The sequence below is a fragment of the Dama dama genome, chromosome 13, assembly GCF_033118175.1.
Source record: "Dama dama isolate Ldn47 chromosome 13, ASM3311817v1, whole genome shotgun sequence".
Classification (NCBI taxonomy): Eukaryota; Metazoa; Chordata; class Mammalia; order Artiodactyla; family Cervidae; genus Dama; species Dama dama.
This window is the reverse complement of record NC_083693.1, coordinates 30,676,366-30,695,020: the sequence shown is the minus strand read 5'-3', so window position 1 is coordinate 30,695,020 and position 18,655 is coordinate 30,676,366.

The window sequence follows — 18,655 nt, the reverse complement described above, 5'->3', positions numbered from 1 at the left end:
GTGGATCTAGTGTTAAAGAACCCGCCTTTCAATGCAGGAGAGATAAGAGACTCTGATCCCTGGATGGAAAAAGCTCTTAGCTAAGAAAATGATTCCTTTGTCACAGAAGTCTCTGCTGTTTTTCTCATTATGCTGTTCGATTTTTGCTGTTTTTTTTTTTTTTTTTTTTATAGAAATTTGACATGTTTATGCTGTCAAGTTTATCATTCTTGTCTTTTTATAGCTTCTGAGTTTTATGTCACTCTTGGAAAGTTCTCTGCACCACTCCAAAGATTATTTGAATTTCACCCATTTTTCACTAATTAACCTCTTTAAGTATAAAGATGCAGAGAGAGGTTCAGTTATTAAATGCTCTGTCCCTGGTAGGGTAGCATCTTATTAGTCCAAAGTGACCTCATGCAAACAGCGCCACTCCAGGCTGGCCTGAGAAATCTGCACTAAGTACCTGCAGGCATGATTCCCAGCCGCCACCTCTGCAGTGGTCAGAACTCATAAAAAAGCAAGATCTCCAAAATGACTGAGGATGATAATTCTGCACTTGATATTGTATTCACAAAGCTTGTATCTCCACTTTTTCACCTCCACGAGGAATGGAAATTTACACAAAAGGGAAGATATTTGTTTGGCTGGGGCAGGGGTTTGGGGAGGTGGGATACAGCTGAAACTTCCCAGGAGCCTAAGGATTCATTTCCCTCTACTTCTCTCCCAAGACAACCCATGAGGTCAAGAAACTGGCACCGTCTTGTCACAGGAGAATCTAGGACCTAGCCATCTCTGTGCCATGCCTGATTCTCTGAGAAGTTGGTCCTGGCCAGTGTCAACTTACCCTACATTTAGATAGAGAGCAAGTCACACTTAAGTCCAATTTGGGGCATAATGGTCCTGGTACCCACGCCAGTGCCATAAGACCACCCTGGACAGTGAGCAAGCCCAGAACAAGTCCAGAATAGTGAGCAGGGTTGCTTCTCCCAGTGATTCCTTTTCTCCATCCTCCAAACCACAGGGATGACAGAGGCTCAGTTCTACAGTGAGTGCTCTTGGTTAGAAGCTTCAAAGGATGACTCTGGCTAACTTAAAAGGGACTTATTGAAAGACTATAAGGGAACTTACAGAGTAAATGGGAACTGAAGTATCAGGCTTGAAAATAGTCAGGAAACCAAGAAAAGGGAGTCAAGTCCCCCAAACCACAGCAACAATCTCTTAGCAAAAACAACCCAGGCTGCCCATCCCGTGAGCTCTGGTGATGCTCTAGCCATATCTGTTTGCCTGCCTTCCGCTCAAGGTTCCAAGACCAGGAAAAGAGTATTTGGTTGTTTGAGTCTGAATCACATGGCTGGGACTTCCCTCGTGGTCCAGTGGCTAAAAGTCTGCTCTCCTAGTGCAGGGGGCCCAGGTTCAAACCCTGGTTAGGGAACTAGATATCTCACAAGCTGCAACTAAGAGTTCACATGCCACAACTAAAGATCCTGAATGCCACAACTAAGACCCGGAACAGCCAAATTAAAAAGTAATAATAATAAATAAATAAATCACATGGCCACTCCAGATATGTACCAGGGGAGAGGTGATTGGCTCTAGATTTCCTTACTAATACACCCCACAAAGGTGAGTTATCCAATCTGGAGACTGAAGGCCTCTAGGACAGGCAGCAACTACACATGTCACTACTTGTCTTTAGATGTTGAGCAAGAGGGAAACTCACCCCAAGCAATGCTCAGCCTAAAGCCTTTGGAGAGCACCCAGCTCATCTCAAGTAGATGGAGGTGATAGAGATGGGGATGGGCAGATCCTGCTTTCTATAACACCTAGTGACAATCAGAGCCAATGACACCTGAGCATGTGAGGTCTAGGCATTGAGGCAGGGGGGCCTGTGGGCCTTGAGGGTCCAGGAAGTAACTCCTCCTACTCGAGACTCCCAGCATTGCTTACTCCAACCTACTTCCTTGATGACAGAGTAAGAAGGGAGACTGCTCAGATTATGCAAAAGGTATGTCACCTTTCTGCTAGTTATGCCATAGAAGCCTGCCAAGTGTGACTGGGAAAAGATAATTTAAACATTTTTTGATGTGAACCATTTTTAGAATCTTTATTGTATTTGTTACAGTATTGCTTCTGTTTTAAAATTTTTTGGCCTCAAGGCACGAGGGATCTAAGGTCCCTGACCAGGGATCGAACCCATACTCCCTGCATTGGAAGGTGAAGTCCTAACTCCTGGATCACCAAGGAAGTCCCAGGAAAAGATAATTTAAAGGGACAGTGTTGTAGGATGCTGCAAGACTGGCCTAAAGAGAAGGAAAGGCCGAAAGAGGGGATCATTGTAGGAACGCCCAGACAGGAAGAGAAACTAGCAAATGGAATCAGGGTAACATTTATTTTATAGACAGAGGGTGAAATTCAGTTCAAGGAAGTGTCATTGAAAAATTGTGAAATTAAGTATCACTTAACACATACTCATGTAAAAAGAGCTAGAGCAGGATTAAAAAAAATTTTTTTAGAGTATCTTTCCCTGTTTTTTTTTTTTTTTTTTTTTTTTTTTTTTTTTTAATGAATGGTTTGCATTTAGTGTGGCAGAAGGAGGCCCTTTGCTTTGGACCTTGAGTTGCCCCTCCGGGAATGTTGGCTTTTCTCTTTTTCAGCTGTCCTGTGCTTGCCTGGGCTTCTCTAGCCCCTTTGTGCCAAAGAGAAAAATGGATTTACAGCCTCTGGCCAGTTCCCATGCCCTGTGCTGAACTGCTCTATTCAAGGACATTTCTGGGAAGACACAAGGGTGCTCTGGGCTGGACTGAATGACTCGGGAGGCGGCCTGGGTGTGGGTGATGCTTGCCCAGACACAGAGGCACGGGTGGTGCTGGAGGTGGCTTGAGGGGTGTTTTAGAGGAGATCTGGCTCTGGAATCCTCAGTGTCCCCCAAGCTTTTACAGGTAAAGACTAGTTACCAAAATAGGATGAAAAAAAGGAAAAAAATTAAATACATACACTTTCATGCACAGGGAAACACACCCAGACACCCCACACACTACACACACTAGTGTATCCCTAGCCTGCTTAGTTCATAAGAAGAAAATTATCACCAGAATAGTTGACCATTGAAAAAAGAAAAAAAATTTTTTTGGAGACATTTAGTAAAAGTTTCCAAGACACTTGGCAGGTGAAAGAAATGTCAGAGCCTGACTGGCTTGTCAGAGCCTGGCTGACCCTAAGATTTGTTGTTGGTCATAGTTATAAGTAGTGTCCGACTCTTTTACAACCCCACAGACTGTAGCCCGCCAGGCTCCTCTGTCCTTGGGAATTCTCCTGGCAAGAATACTGGAATGGGTAGCAGTTCCCTTCTCCAGGGAATCTTCCCCACCCAGGGATTGAACCCATGTCCCCTGTGTTTACAGGCAGGTTCTTTACCATCTGAGCCACCAGCAGAGTCCTTACCCCTGAGATACTCCTTTACAAAGTTATTGAAGCCACTGACTCTGTTATTTACTGAGTCACATGGCCTGGGAGGTAAAGACTTCTGAAAGGAATGGTTTGGTGCCATAAACTTTCTGATAATGGGCTTTTACTATTGTGTTTGATATGCTTTACACATACACACACACATATGCAAGCAACTTGAATTTTTGTAAATTTTAAAACTAAGGCACTCAGAAATCAGGAAGAAAAATAAATTTGAAAACACAAAAACACCTGCAAACCGTAATAGTCCATAAATGAATTCAGAAAGAAATGACAAAATGGGGGAGGTATTTGTAACAAACCAAGGGTTAATTTCTGATGTACTATGAATTTATACAGATGCGTATGAAAAGGACCAAGAACTCAATAGGAAAACAGATAAAAGATAAGGATAAGAATAAGCAGCTCACGGAGATAGACAGGAGCAGTGGGGTGGGGAGTGAGCACTTAACCCCACTTTAAAAACATTTATAATAAATATAATTATTATAAAATTATAGATTGTAACTATAAAATTTTATAATAATTTTAAAAATGCAAATCAAAACAAAGATAGATGCCATTTTTTCTCCTATTATCTGTTGTTGTTCAGTTGCTCAGTTGTGTCCGACTCTTTTCGACCCCATGGACTGTAGCACACCTAGCTACCCTGTCCTTCACCATCTCCCGGAGCTTGCTCAAACTCATGTCCATTGAGTCAGTGATGTCATCCAACTATCACATTCTCTGCATCATCCCCTTCTCCTCCTGCTTTCAACCTTTGGCAATTTAAACAATTTTTTTTTCTTGTGATAAGAACTTGTTTGGTTTTTTTTTTGCCATATCTTGCAGCATCCTAGTTATCCAACCAGGGATCAGACTTGTGTCCCCTGCATTGGAAACACAGTCTTAACCACTGGCTCTCCAGGGAAGTCTCAGCAAAAAAATTTGAAGTGTGATAATACACAGTATGTTGACAATGAGGAAGATAATTCACCCTCCTACTGTTAATGGTAGTACAAATTGGTGCAGTCATTTTTAGAAGGAGAGCCAGCAATTCTATTGCTAGGAGTACATCATATAAATATAATAGTAAAAATATGTCAAGATAGGTGTAAGAATGTTTATTACTGAAGTATTTATAGCAAAAGAATGAAATAATTTAAATGTTTATAGATAGAGGCCTCCCCTGGAGGAGGGCATGGTGACCCACTCCAGTATTCTTGCCTGGAGAAGTCCATAGATAGAGGAGCCTGATGGGCTACAGTCCATGGGGTTGCAAAGAGTCAGATATGACTGAAGTGACTTAGCAGGGCACACACAGACAGAGGCCTAGATAAATAATGTTTGGAGTATCTTTCCTTGGAATGCTATTGCCTTTTTAAAAATAAGGTTGATCTCTATATGCTAATGTAGAAAGATCTCCAGGTGGGGTAAGAGGCTGTGCACATAGTATGATACATTTTGTGAAAAAAAAATGTAAAGAAACATTTACTATATATGCTGAGAGATACCTAAAACATTTTGCTTGTTGCATACACAAGGAAGTGTGAACGGTGATAAAGTCTATCAAGAGGTACTAGAAAACAGGAGGGAGACTTTTTTACTTTTAATTTCATAGATTCCTAAAATATATGACACTTTACCATGTGTGTGCATTTATTTGTTTTTTCAATAATAATAATGTTGAGGAATTTTGTGTATTTTCCTCTTAAAACTTTTTGTATTAAAATAGACGTACTGGGACTTCTCTGGTGGTCCAGTGGTTAAGATTCCGCCGCTAATGCCGGGGGTACAGGTTCAATCCCTGGGCAGGGAACTAAGATCCCACACGCCACATGGCCAAAAGATTTAAAAAATAAAAGAGTGTTGATGAGGATGTGGAGCAAAATAGTACAGTTACTCTGGATGATAGTTGGGTAGTTTCTTATAAAACTAAACATATTTGCTTTACGACGCTATTAGTTTCTGCAGTACAACGAGGTGAATCAGTTATGCGTATGCATATATCTGGTCTTTTTTGGATTTCCTCACCATTTAGGTCACCAGAGAGCACCGAGGAGACTTCCCAGCGCTGTATGGCAGGTTCTCGTTAGTTATCTGTTTTATACACAGCAGTGGATACATGCCAATCCCATCTCCCGCTTCATCCCACCCCCCTTGGTAACTGTAAGGTTTGTGTCTACACCTGTGACTCTCTTTCTGCTTCACAAATGAATTCATCGGAACCATTTTTCTAGCTTCCACGTGTGAGCAATACTATACGGCACTTGTTTCTGTCTGACTGACTTCACTCTGTATGACAATTTCTAGGTCCATCCACTGCACCTTCCTTTTAATTTTACTATGAACTTAAAGCTCTTCAAAGGAATTCCCTGGCAGTCCAGTGGTTAGGACTCTGGGCTTTCACTTCCGAGGTCTTGGGTTCAATCTCTGGTTGGGAAACGAAGACCCTACAAGCTGCACGACACTGCAAAAAAGAAAACACAAGAACAAGCCAGACGAAAAACTGTTCTAAAAAATTGTCTTCAAAAATAAAAATAACTAAAAATTTAAAAATCACAGTAGTATGCCATGTACACCATTTATGAGAAAAACAAATATTTCTGTCAGAACAAAACAGCGAACTGATATGTACTTATTGTTGAAATTTTGGAACATACAGAAACCTTTAAAAAGATAATAAAAATGTGTATAATCTCAACCCAAATATAAACTGTTAACATTTTAGTGGATTTCCTTTCATTCTTTTTTTCTATGCATATGAATGTGGACAATCTGGATGTCTTTAAACATTTTCCAAAGCAAATGAAGCTAAAACTAACAATAGCCTCAAAACTCTAATATATTGGCCACTTGATGCGAAGAGCCGACTCATTGGAAAAGCCCCTGATGCTGGGAAAGATTGAAGGCAGGATGAGAAGGGGACGACAGAGGATGAGATGGCTGGATGGCATCACCGACTCAAAGGACATGAATCTGAGCAAACTCTGGGAGATGGTGAAGGACAGGAAAGCTGGCACGCTGCAGTCCATGGGTCACAAAGTCAGACACGATTTAGCGACTGAACAACAAGCCTCTAACCACTAAATTAGCCAATTACCTCCTCGTTGGAGCTCGCCCTTCTCCTGGACTGCCCAGAGCCCTGGGGTTTACACAACCCACAAAGAAGTCCTGCGGACACTGACTCGGGTGGGAGAGAAGCCCAGACCTCCCAAACCCTGGACAGCGGCTGTTCCTGCAGTTGCTCATCACTACCACAAGGTGTCACTGTTTGATGCTCCTGTGCATTCCCACCAAGGTGACCCTGCGGACCAGTCCTTCAGACTCAGGCCTGTTAGGTGATTCCACTCCCTCAGCAGAAGGAGTCTTTTACCAGCTCCTAGGGCTTCATTTTTAGTTCTCAATCCTTGCAGCTCCCTCTCCTTGAGTCTCAGCGTATTAATTAGCTTTTAATTTTATTAATCATGTTTTTAATGGTTACAAGTTTTGTCAGTTTAGAACTTTCTAAGATTAAAAATATTTTTAACTGAGATAAAATTTATACACATGATGAAATGCACAGATCTTAAGTACACATATCAAAGGGTTTCAACAAATATATATGCCGTGATGTACACATTTTAAATTTTTATTTACTTAGATTTTTTGGTCTTCTCCTCCCATGGTCACTGTTAGGAAAAAGTGAAAGTCTGAAATGAACCAAAAAAAAAAAAAAATTACTGGCTGCCTTATCTAAGGTAGTCTTCCATATTATCTCTGCTTTTTATTGCCTTTGATCTATTTTACAGTTCTGTAAGTTGTAGAAAACCTTTGTTAATACAAATTATTCTTGTTCATAGAAATTCAAATTAGTCGTGTTTGGTAGAAAGCAACTGTTGATTGCCCTGTGGATAGATATACATTTGCGTCTATTTATAAATTAATTTTAGCATTCCCTTTCTGCCTGTGTGTTCGTTTGTGTTCTTTGAATTCTCTTGCGAATTAGTTGTAACATCTTACTGGTTCCCTGATTAATTAATGAGTTAAATTAAAATCCTTGACACGTGTTCATTTTTAATCTGTGTGAGAGTCATGATTATGTCCTCTTCAAAAATTATCTTTATTGACACATATACACTACTGTGTGTAAAACAGAGAGCTGGTGGAGAGCTGTATAGCTCAGGGAGCTCAGCCTGGTGCTCTGTGATGACCCAGAGGGCTGGGGTGGTGAGGGTGAGAGACACATGTGCATATAGCTGATTCACTTTGTTGTGCAGCAGAGAAAAGCAATTATATTCCAATAAAAATTATCTTTAACCATCACTCATATTCAAAGTATGAGTTAATAAGTTACAGTCTGGATTCATTCTGGAACCAGTTTATTTTCAAGGTCCAACTGAGTTTATTTAAAAAGGCTAGGACAAGACCTAACAGTTCTTTAACTATGAATCAACAAGGAAAGCTAGAATTCCTTCTTGTGCTTAGAAAACATTAAGAAATATATTCACGAGGAATTCTCCAGGCAAGAATACTGGAATGGGTAGCCATTCCCTTCTTCAGGGGATCTTTCTGACCCAGGGATTGAATTCCGGTCTCCTGCATTGCAGGCAGATTCTTTACCATCTGAGCCTCCAGGGATGCCCAGAAAGCATAAAGAAATATATTTGTGTACATTTCTAAATTTTCAATAAAATAGGGTAGAGTACACACATTGTCGTCTTTCTGTATTTTTTTTTGTTTTTCACTCCAGCCTCTTATTGAGGTCTTAAAACTCCAATGAACTTCTAAGGAGTTCCTGGAGGGCAAGCATGTCTAGTAATAAGTTGACTCAAAACATTTGTGAAATTAAGCGATTTCCCTAATGGCATGAAAGTTTTTATACAAATTTAAGGGAAAGTAAAGAACCTGCTTGCCAATGCAGGAGACATGAGATGTGGATTCGATCCCTGGGTTGAGAAGATACCACGGAGGAGGGCATAACAACTCACCCCAGTATTTTTGCCTGGAGAATCCCATGGAGAGAGGAGCCTGGTGGGCTACAGTCCATAGGGTCACAAAGATTGACATGACTAAAATGACTTAATACACACAGAAGGGAATCATACAGGCCTCAAGGAGGAAGAAGACAGAAGACGCCCCCTCACCCACCCACCCAGGCGGGCAGCCCAGAACACTGAGGCCCTGATGTTTATGTTCCTCCCTTGTCTCCCCATCTCTTTCCCGCTCTGCAGGCCAGTCACATGGCAGAACCCAGGACTCCAGGAGGAAAAAGAGTGACAGATGGAATTGGGGTGGGAGGACAAGCCCCTCTAGCTAGGCAGTGTGGCGGCCACTTCTGCCAGACCTGGAGCTGCGCAAGTACACGACAGGAACCCCCCGGATGTGGGTGGATGAGAAAGTCGAAAAACAGGAATTCCAGGGCACCAGCAAGAACATGATTAAAAAGCCTACCACAGGGTCTAGACTGAGTAGGAGGCTGAAAGGGAACAATAAGCAAGGAAGCGAAAGAGGCAGTGGTGAGGAGAAAGGGCAGATCTGGTTACCATAAGGGGCAGGGAGAGATGGAATAAGGAGAGAGGGGCTGAGGTCCTGAAGTGGAAGCAGGTTGCGACATGGCCAGGCCTTCGGAGGTTGATTAGATGGGGGTGGAGGCGCTGGAGCAGAGGAGGCGAAGGGACCATGAGCACAGGTGATGGACATGTGATCAGTGTTGCTTCTGTAGCCACTGAGGGCAAGGGCCAGACCCAGGGATGAGAGCAGCTGGGGAGCCAGGTCCCAAAGCCATCCATCAGCAAAGCTTGCAGCGTGGCCAGGAGCAGAGGCTCCCAGCTAAGCTTGGCACCCATGGGCAGTGTGGTCATTTTGAGGCAGGAGAGAGAAGGGCCCCAGGTTGAGTAGCTGGAATTTCTCCTCTGTGGACAGATGCCCCAAAATAGTAGGAGTGAGAGAGGAGCTGAGTCCTGCCCAGATACGAGATAAAAGACCATGTATTCCTCATTCTTAAGGGTATCTTCCCAACTACAAGTGTGCAGAAAGGCTCCTTGAAGGTCAAAGGGAGGGGGGGGGCACCACCCCATAGTACTTGTCTCTCTTTGCTAGAATTCATCTTGGCTAAGAGATGCAGGTGCACACAGCGGGGATACTGCGATGTACCAAATACAGACGCAGAACCAGGCAAAGCAAGACAATTGACCAAAGGAAACCCAGAAGAATTGCTCCATATAAGTGATTCAAACTACCACGAGGGCATGACTCTCTGAGTCCATTTATGTGCCTATACACACCTACTCTTTTTCCTTTTAGTAAACACTCGACTTGTTTCACTCATTTCCGTCTCGAGGTGGAAATTCACTGCTACACAGCAGGCAGGAGAGGGCCTTGTCACTGACCACTGCTCCCTGATGGTCTAGTGGCTAGGATTCAGTACTCTAGCTGCCTCGGCCTGACTTCAGTCTCTGGCTGGAAACCTGAATCATCATGCTGCTGCATGCTCAGGCCGCCTGAGATCAGTTTCTTTTTAAAGGTTCTTGTTTTTAATTTAATTTATTTATTTTTGATTGCTCTGGGGCTTCATTGCTGTGCGGACTTTCCTAGTTGTGGTGAGCAGGGGCCAGCTATTCTCCAGTTGCGGTGCACGGGCTTCTCACTGTGGTGGAGCGTGGGCTCTAGGGTGTGTGGGCTTCAGAAGTTGTAGCACTGAGCTCCGTGGCTGTGGCGCACAGGCTTAATTGTTCCAAGGCATGTGGAATCTTCCCAGACCAGGGATCGAACCCGTGTCCCCTGCATGGGCAAGTGGATTCTTAACCATTGTATTACCTGGAAAGTCCTACCCAAGACCAGTTTGGGAGGGATGTTGGGGCAGCATGGTCAGCATCAGGAGCTGTGTTGTGCTGCCATCCATGGAACAGCTGCAACCCCGAATCTACATGGCAGTGCTCAGCAGGGCAGAGATTGGCGGGTGAAACTGGGGAGGTCCTATGGTTGTTCTTCTGGTATCTCACTATTGCAGGAGTTTGGGGGTGGTCATTAAACAACTCTGCTCTTGCCCTCCCCTGAATTTAGCATTAATTGAGAGATGGATTCAGGTGGAATTCATTCAGATAGACTGCTCTCATTCAGCAAATATTTATTTTTATTTATATGTGCCAGACTCAATGGACTTGAACTTGGGAAGACTCCAGGAGATGGTGAAGGACAGATAAGCCTGGTATGCTGCAGTCCATGGGGTTGCAACGAGTTGGATATGACTGAGGGACTGAACAGCAACAATGAAGGATGTGCCAATGACTGAGCAACGGATAAAATTGCAAAATCCCTACCCTCATTGAGCTAACATTCTGGTTGAAAGAGATGGACAATGAATTTTTTTTTAATTTTAAAAAATTTTAAACAATAAGTAAAGCACATGATGTGTGTGTGTGTTTATTTGCTCAGTCATATCCAACTCTTTGTGATGCCATGGACTGTAGCCCACCAGGCTCCTCTGTCTATGGGATTCTGCAGGCAATAATACTGGAGTGGGTTGCCATTCCCTTCTCCAGGGGATCTTCTGTACTCAGAGATTGAGCCCAGGTCTCTTGCATCTTCTGTACTGGCACATGGTAGGTAAGAATAAACTAAAGCAGAGAAAACACATGGAGAGTGCTGGAGGTATAATTGTGAACAAGATGGTCACAAAAAGGCTTGCTGATAAGATGAGAAATAGAGAAAGACTGGAAGAAGACAAGAGACTATATCTTGCTGATACCTCAGGAAAGAGCATTCCAGGCAGAAGACTGTACGTGTAAGGCCCCTGGGTCAGGATTGGAAGGCCTATTCCAAGACTCTAAGCCAATCATCCAGTATTCTTGGCTAGAGAATCCCGTGAACAGAGAAATATGGCGGTCTACAGTCCATGGGGTCACAGAGTCAGACTGAGTGACTAACACTTTCACTTTCTTTTGGGAGCTTCCCTGGTGGCTCAGACAGTAAAGAATCTGCCTGCAATGCAGGAGATCCAGGTTTGATCCCTGAGTTGAGAAGATCCCCTGGAGAAGGGAATGGCTACCCACGCCAGTATTCTTGCCTGGAGAATTCCATGGACAGAGGAGTCTGGCAGGCTATAGTGCATGGAGTTGAAAAGAGTCAGACACAACTGAACGACTTTCACTTCATTTCACTTTAAGCCAATCTTGCTGATCCTGTTTTGCTTCCCAGTCACTGGTTTAAGTGGTGAACAGTGACACAGTTCTGACCTGTGAGATGAGAAAGATAATCTGCATGAGGGCTCCTGGGAACAGTTTCCATACTCTGAAGAGATGGTCCCATTGTTTCCACGGATTTTTCCAGGCTGATGTGGTGTCTGCAACTGTTGCAGCCATGACATGGCAAGAGTAGGAGGCAGCCTTCGAGGGCAGAGCAGAAAAACAGAAAGAACCTAGGCTTTGGATGACGTCAGGAAGCCATTGACAGGGCTCAACCTAGAGCTTCCTGAAGACCCATGCAATATACATGGAATTTACAAAGATGGTAATGATGACCCTATATGTGAGACAGCAAAAGAGACACAGATGTAAAGAACAGTCTTTTAGACTCTGGGAGAAGGCCAGGGTACGATGATTTGAAAGAATGGCATTGAAACATGTATGTTTTCATATGTGAACAGATTGCCAGTCCAGGTTCGATGCATGAGACAGGGTGCTCAGGGCTGGTGCACTGGGATGACCCTGAGGGATGGGATGGGGAGGGAGGTGGGGGGGTGCAGGATGGGGAACACATGTATACCCATGGCTGATTCATGTGAATGTATGGCAAACACCACTACAACATTATAAAGTAATTAGCCTCCAATTAAAAAAAAAAGACCCATGCAAGACCATGTCACCCAGGCTTCTCTGTCCATCACCAACTCCCAGAGCCTACTCAAACTCATATCCATTGAGTCAGTCATGCCATCCCACCATCTCATCCTATGTCGTCCCCTTCTCCTCCTGCCTTCAATCTTTCCCAGCATCAGGGTCTTTTCCAATGAATCAATTCTTCACATCAGATGGCCAGAGTATTGGAGTTTCAGCTTCAGCATCAGTCCTTCCAATGAATATTCAGGACTGATTTCCTTTAGGATGGACTGGTTGGATCTCCTTGCTGTCCAAGGGACTCTCAAGCGTCTTCTCCAATACCACAGTTCAAAAGCATCAATTCTTCAGCGCTCAGCTTTCTTTATAGTCTTTAGGGGAGAATGGATCCACGTAGATGCATGACTAAGCCACTCTGTTATGCACCTGAAACTATCACAACATTGTTAATCGGCTATACTCCAAAATGAAATAAAAAGTTTTTAAAAATTCTGAATCCTCAGATATGTAATACTAATAATTAATGATTAAATAAAAAAAGAGCATAGACTCAAAATGAAGTTACTTTTTCTAAGCCCATGTCACCAAGCCAAAACTTAGTACCCAACCTAATTGCAATTTCAATCTCCTGCAGGCGTGTCACCTTAACCAGTTAGTCTTTTTTTTTTTTTTAAATATTCTATTTATTTATTTGTCTGCGCTTGGTCTTTGTTGCTGCGCGGGCTTTCCTCTAGGTTGTGGTAAGCAGGGGCTACTCTCTCGTTGTGTTATGAGGGGCTACTCTCTGGTTATGGTGCTCCGGCTTCTCTTGCTGTGGACCGTGGACTCTAGGGCACTCCAGACTCAGTAGTGCAGCACGTGGGCTCAGCTGCTCCGAGGCATGTGGGGGTCTTCCTGGACCAGGGAGTGAACCTGTGTCTCATGCATTGCAGGCAGATCATTTGCTATCTGAGCCACCAAGGAAGCCCTTAACCAGTCAGTCTTAAGAATTTGATGAATTCTTGGAAATTCCTGGTCAACAGTAGTGTGGTAATCTGCCTACTAGACACCTCTGATCCCCTAGAGGTCATCCACCTTTTTCCCTGGTCACTGCCCCTTTTGTCTATAACAACCTTGCTTTTTCTGCAGCTCTCTGGAGCTCCTTTCTGGTGTCTAGATGGAATGCCACTTGATTCATTCACTGTTGAATAAAGCCAGTTTGATTTTTAAATTTACTCATTTGAATTTTGTTTCTTAACAACATCATCATGTTCGATAAAGCCACTGAAAAGCTGAATGAGCAAATACAGGACCATTGTTCTTACCAGAAATAGGTTAGGTTTCTTGGGGTCTCTAACCACATTTTCATCAACCCATCAATTATATATGGCCTTTGAGGCGGCACTAATGGTAAATAACCTATCTGCCAATTCAGGAGACATAAGAGACGCAGGTTCAATTCCCTGGGTCAGAAAGATTCCCTGGAGGAGGGCATGGAAACCCATCCAGTATTTTTGCCTGGAGAATCCTATGGACAAAGAAGCCTGGTGGATTATGGTCCACAGGGTCACGAAGAGTCAGACATGATTGAAGCGACTTAGCATGTGTGTATGCATCAACATATAACCTTGTTTTGTGTGTGTTTCTATTTAAAGTCACCTTATTTAATATATATTTCTAACAAATAATTGAACACATGGTCTTTCAATGATTTAAAGGCAAGACTTTGGAGGCCATTTGTGTTGTGTGGGTTCATTTGCCAACATCCTTGTAAAACAAGTTTATTTCATCAGCATTGTAAACTTACTCTTCCATATAACCCTTTTCCTGTATAACAGTAGGTTTAAAAAATTTTTTTACCATAGCCTCTTGATCTGCACAGCCAGCCTTGCCTGAAAATTTAATATTTTTCATGCCCTTACTGACTTGAAATATTTGAGCCAGCCAGCATTTGCTGAAAAGATTTAACATTTTCCTGAGTCAATGTGACTATAAATTTCTTTATCTTTCAAACCTCACAACAGTGCTGTCAACTGTGCTATTTTACTGCTTGTCATCTCATGAATCTATAAATTTAGTCCATCTTTTCTATAACTTTATCACACACTATAAATGTTACTTTAGCACTTTTTGGAGCAGCCTCATATACAGGTCAGCTAAGTTTCTCTTCCTTGTTCTAGGTGTAAGGTATTGATTCATTAGCATGGAACTCACAACCAAGAACACTGTGACTCATGCCTGAAGGAAGCTTACCTAACACACATATTTTCTCCATAAGACACATTCCAGCCTTCTGGATCCCAGAAACAGTACAGAGCACGTCAACACTACATTTGGGAGCCATTTAAAAAGTGAAATCAGGAGACTGTCTCAAAATGGCAGAGTAGAAGGACATGCACTCATCTCTTCCTGCAAGAGCACCAGAATCACAACTAGCTGCTCAACAACCACTGACAGGAGGACGCTGGAACCCACCAGAAAAAGATACCCCACGTCCAAAGACAAAGAAGAAGCCCCAGTGAGATGGTAGGAGGGTGCAATCACAATAAAATCAAACCCCATACCTGCCAGGTGGGTGACCCACAAAACTGGGGAACAATAATACCAAAGAAGTTCTCTCACTGTTGTGAAGGTTCTGAGCCCAATGTCAGGCTTCCCGCCCTGGGGATCTGGTGAAGGGAAATGAACAACAAAACCCACAAAATACAACAACAAAAAAAGTGGCATTAAATGAAACACACAAAGGATATTCGTTTGCAGTATGAGAGCTGAAGCTGGAGGCAGAACATGGTCTTGTTCAACCTCCGCTGGAACACACTCGTCAAATGACTCAAATTTTTTGCAGTTCTGCACATGTCTGCAAATGACCCTAGAAGTGCAATGAGCATTGACGTTGGAATTACAAATAATTTTTGAGAATAGGTAAATTTTCAAGTACGGAATCCATGGACAATCAGAATGGATTGTACCTAGTAAAAACAGTAAGATCAGACTTCCCTGGTAGCTCAGTGAATTGGAATCCACCTACCAATGCAGGGGATAGGGGTTTGATCCCTGGTCCAGGAAGATGCCATGTGCCATGGAGCAGCTAAGCCCATGTTTCACGACTGCTGAGCCCGTACTCTTGAGCCTGGGAACCACAACAAGAGAAGCTACCACAATGAGAAGCCCACACACCGCAACAAAAGAGTGCAGCTAGAGGAAAGCCCGAGCACAGCAAGAAGACCCAGCTCAGCCAAAAATAAATACATAATTAAAAAAAAAAAAGAATAAGATATATTAGTATGTATTTGCATAGCAGGGTGCCCCTGGGATGTTTTTAAGTGAAAAAAAAGAGTTACATAAAAAAAAAAAAAAAAAAAGAGAGTTACAGAACAATATGTATAAAGGTTAAAAAAAAAAAAAAAAGGTGAATGCTTATACGGTCCATGCAGGTAACATAAATGGTGGGGTGAACTAAGGGAAGACATCTGGGAAGCGGGGGGGCTAGGAAGAGGAGCGCTCACCCCAGCTGCAGGGGGCAGCCCACTGCTCAGCAACAGTCAATTGTTTTCAGGCAGAAGTAGGCACCCAGTGATGACTTATCTCCAGGTTTTTAAGATTTTCATGAACTATCCCGATTTAAAATGTTGACGACTATTTCCAGTTTTCTTTTATTTTTAATATTTATATTATTTATTTATCTGGCTGCACTGGGTTTTACTTGTAGCATGTGGGATCTAGTTCCACTGCTGCTGCTGCTGCTGCTGCTAAGTCGCTTCAGTCGTGTCCAACTCTGTGCGACCCCATAGACGGCAACCCACCAGGCTCCCCTGTCCCTGGGATTCTGCAGGCAAGAACACTGGAGTGGGTTGCCATTTCCTTCTCCAATGCATGAAAGTAAAAAGGAAAAGTGAAGTCGCTCAGTCATGTCCGACTCGTAGCAACCCCATGGACTGCAGCCTACCAGGCTCCTCCCGTCCATGGGATTTTCCAGGCAAGAGTACTGGAGTGGGTTGCCCTGACCAGGTATCAAATCCAGGCCCCCTGCATTGGAAGTGCAGAATCTTAGTCACTGGACCACCAGGGAAGTCCTCTATTTCAAATTAAAATAAATTCTGTGTGAGTCAAACAAAACCCATTATAGGCTATATTTGGCCTACAAGACTATGTTCCCCAGTGTGTGGTACTATATATGAGAAAAGTACACATATAAATAGGGAAAAAAGTCTCACATTCACTAGACCAGTCACAATGGTTACCTTGGAGTAGAGAAAAAAGCAGCGTTGTTGAAGGCATGGAGTAGGTATTCAGTTTTTCTAAACTGTTTGAGATCTTGGCCATGGAAGTGTAGTAATGTATTATCTACTTTAAAAGGAAGAAAAGAGCCCTATGAATTAAAGGCCAAGGAGTATTAATCTGTGGTCACTGAGATTGGACAATATCAATGTTCTCTGCCTTGGATTGCAAAGATTATATTTCTAACTTGCTTTTTTTTGGACCATGCTGTGTGGCATGTGAGATCTTATTCCCAAACCAGGGATCAAACCTACACCCCCTGCACTGTCTTAATAGTCACTGGATCACCAGACAGTTCCCTCTGACTTGCTTTTTCAGTTACCATTGTTTTACTTATTTAGGGAATGTTTGTTTTCAAGGAATGGAAATCCACTCAAAATAGCTCTAGAATGGGACTTCCCTGGTGGTCCAGTGGTTAATACTCTGTGCTTCTAATGCAAGCAAGCGCAGGGCTTGTAATGGCACAGAGTCTGAGTCTGGTACAGACGAGAGCACCACCATGTTTCACTCACTCTGGAATGCACACATCTTACCTTTCAGTATCACTGAAATCTGGATGCATCTTCGAGGTGACAACATATCAGAGTGTAACTGGTAGTTTTATTCCCTTTCTCAGAGGTACATAAGTGGCAGGTTAGATGAAATATATTTATTTCTTTAGGCTGATGTGTATCAATATGTCCCTCGGTGCCCTGGGCTCAGAAATGTTCTCACAGAAGAGGTGCTCCCATCTCCTACGGGAAATACCTGTAACAAGGAAAAGGGATTAGTGAATTCATAAATCAGGGAGGTCAAATCTCCATTGTTGATAAGAAACTTCCCTTAATTATGGGGTTAATATGGGGCTTCACCAACGGCTCAGCTGGTAAAGAACCTGCCTGTCAATGCAGAAGCCACAGGAGATGCGGGTTCAATCCCTGGGTGGGGAAGATTTCCTGGAGTAGGACATGGCAACCCATTCCAGTATTCTTTCCTGGAGAATCCCATGGACAGAGTAACCTGGTGGGCTACAGTCCATGGGGTCGCAAAGAGTTGGACACAGCTAAAGCCAGTTAGCATTCACTCACGCATGGTTAATATGACCATCCATTGCTTATAGGTATCAGTAACTGCAAATGTTTGCTAAGGTCAAGTGCAAGGTGTGAAACAACAGTTCTTTCATGTGTTCATGGTGAGTAATAACCAGCAATATGGGACAACACTTGGGAGTCTGCCAGAAATGCAGAACCTCAGGCCCTACTGAATCCGGATATGTATTTAAAATACAAGCTCCAGGACTTCCCTGGTGGGCCAGTGGCTAAGACTCCATGCTTCCAATGCAGGGGGCCTGGGTTCGATCCCTGGCCAGGGAACTAGATACCACGTGCCACAAATTAGACTTGATGCAGCCAAATAAATAAATATTTAAAAAAAGAAAATGTAAGCTTCCACATCAACTGCTGAGTGGATAAACAAAGCATGGTGTATCTGTGGTGTGTGTGTGTGTGTGTGTGTGTGTGTGTGTTAGTCACTCAGTCTTGTCCGACTCTTTGCGACCCCATGAACTGTAGCCTGCCAGGCTCCTCTGCCCATGGAATTCTCCAGGCAAGAATACTGCAGTGGGTTGTTATTCCCTTCTCCAGGTGATCTTCCCAACCCAGGGATCAAACCTGGGCCTCCCGCATTGCAGGCAGATTGTTTACCATCTGAGCCACCAGGGAAACCCTGGTACAACCATACCATGGATTATCATTCAGCCACAGAAAGGAATGAAGTTTTGATATATGTTACTACATGGATAAGCCTTGAAAATATTATGTTAAGTGAAAGAAGCCAGGCAAAAAAGGCCACATATTGTATGATTCCCTTCATATGAAATGTCCAGGATAGGCAAATCCATAAGACAGAAAGTAGATTAGAGTTTGCATGGGGAATGGAAGAAGGGAGGCATTGGAATTCCCTGCTAATGAGTAAGGGGTTTTTTGGGGGATGATGGAAATATTTTCGAATTAGGTAGTGGTGACAGTTGCCCAACATTGTGAATATACTAAACCCCACTGAGTTGTACACTTAAATTTTTGGAATGCTACGTTACATAAATTTTTATCACCAAAAAGTTTTATTTTTTTATTTTTTTTTTCATTTATTTTTATTAGTTGGAGGCTAATTACAATATT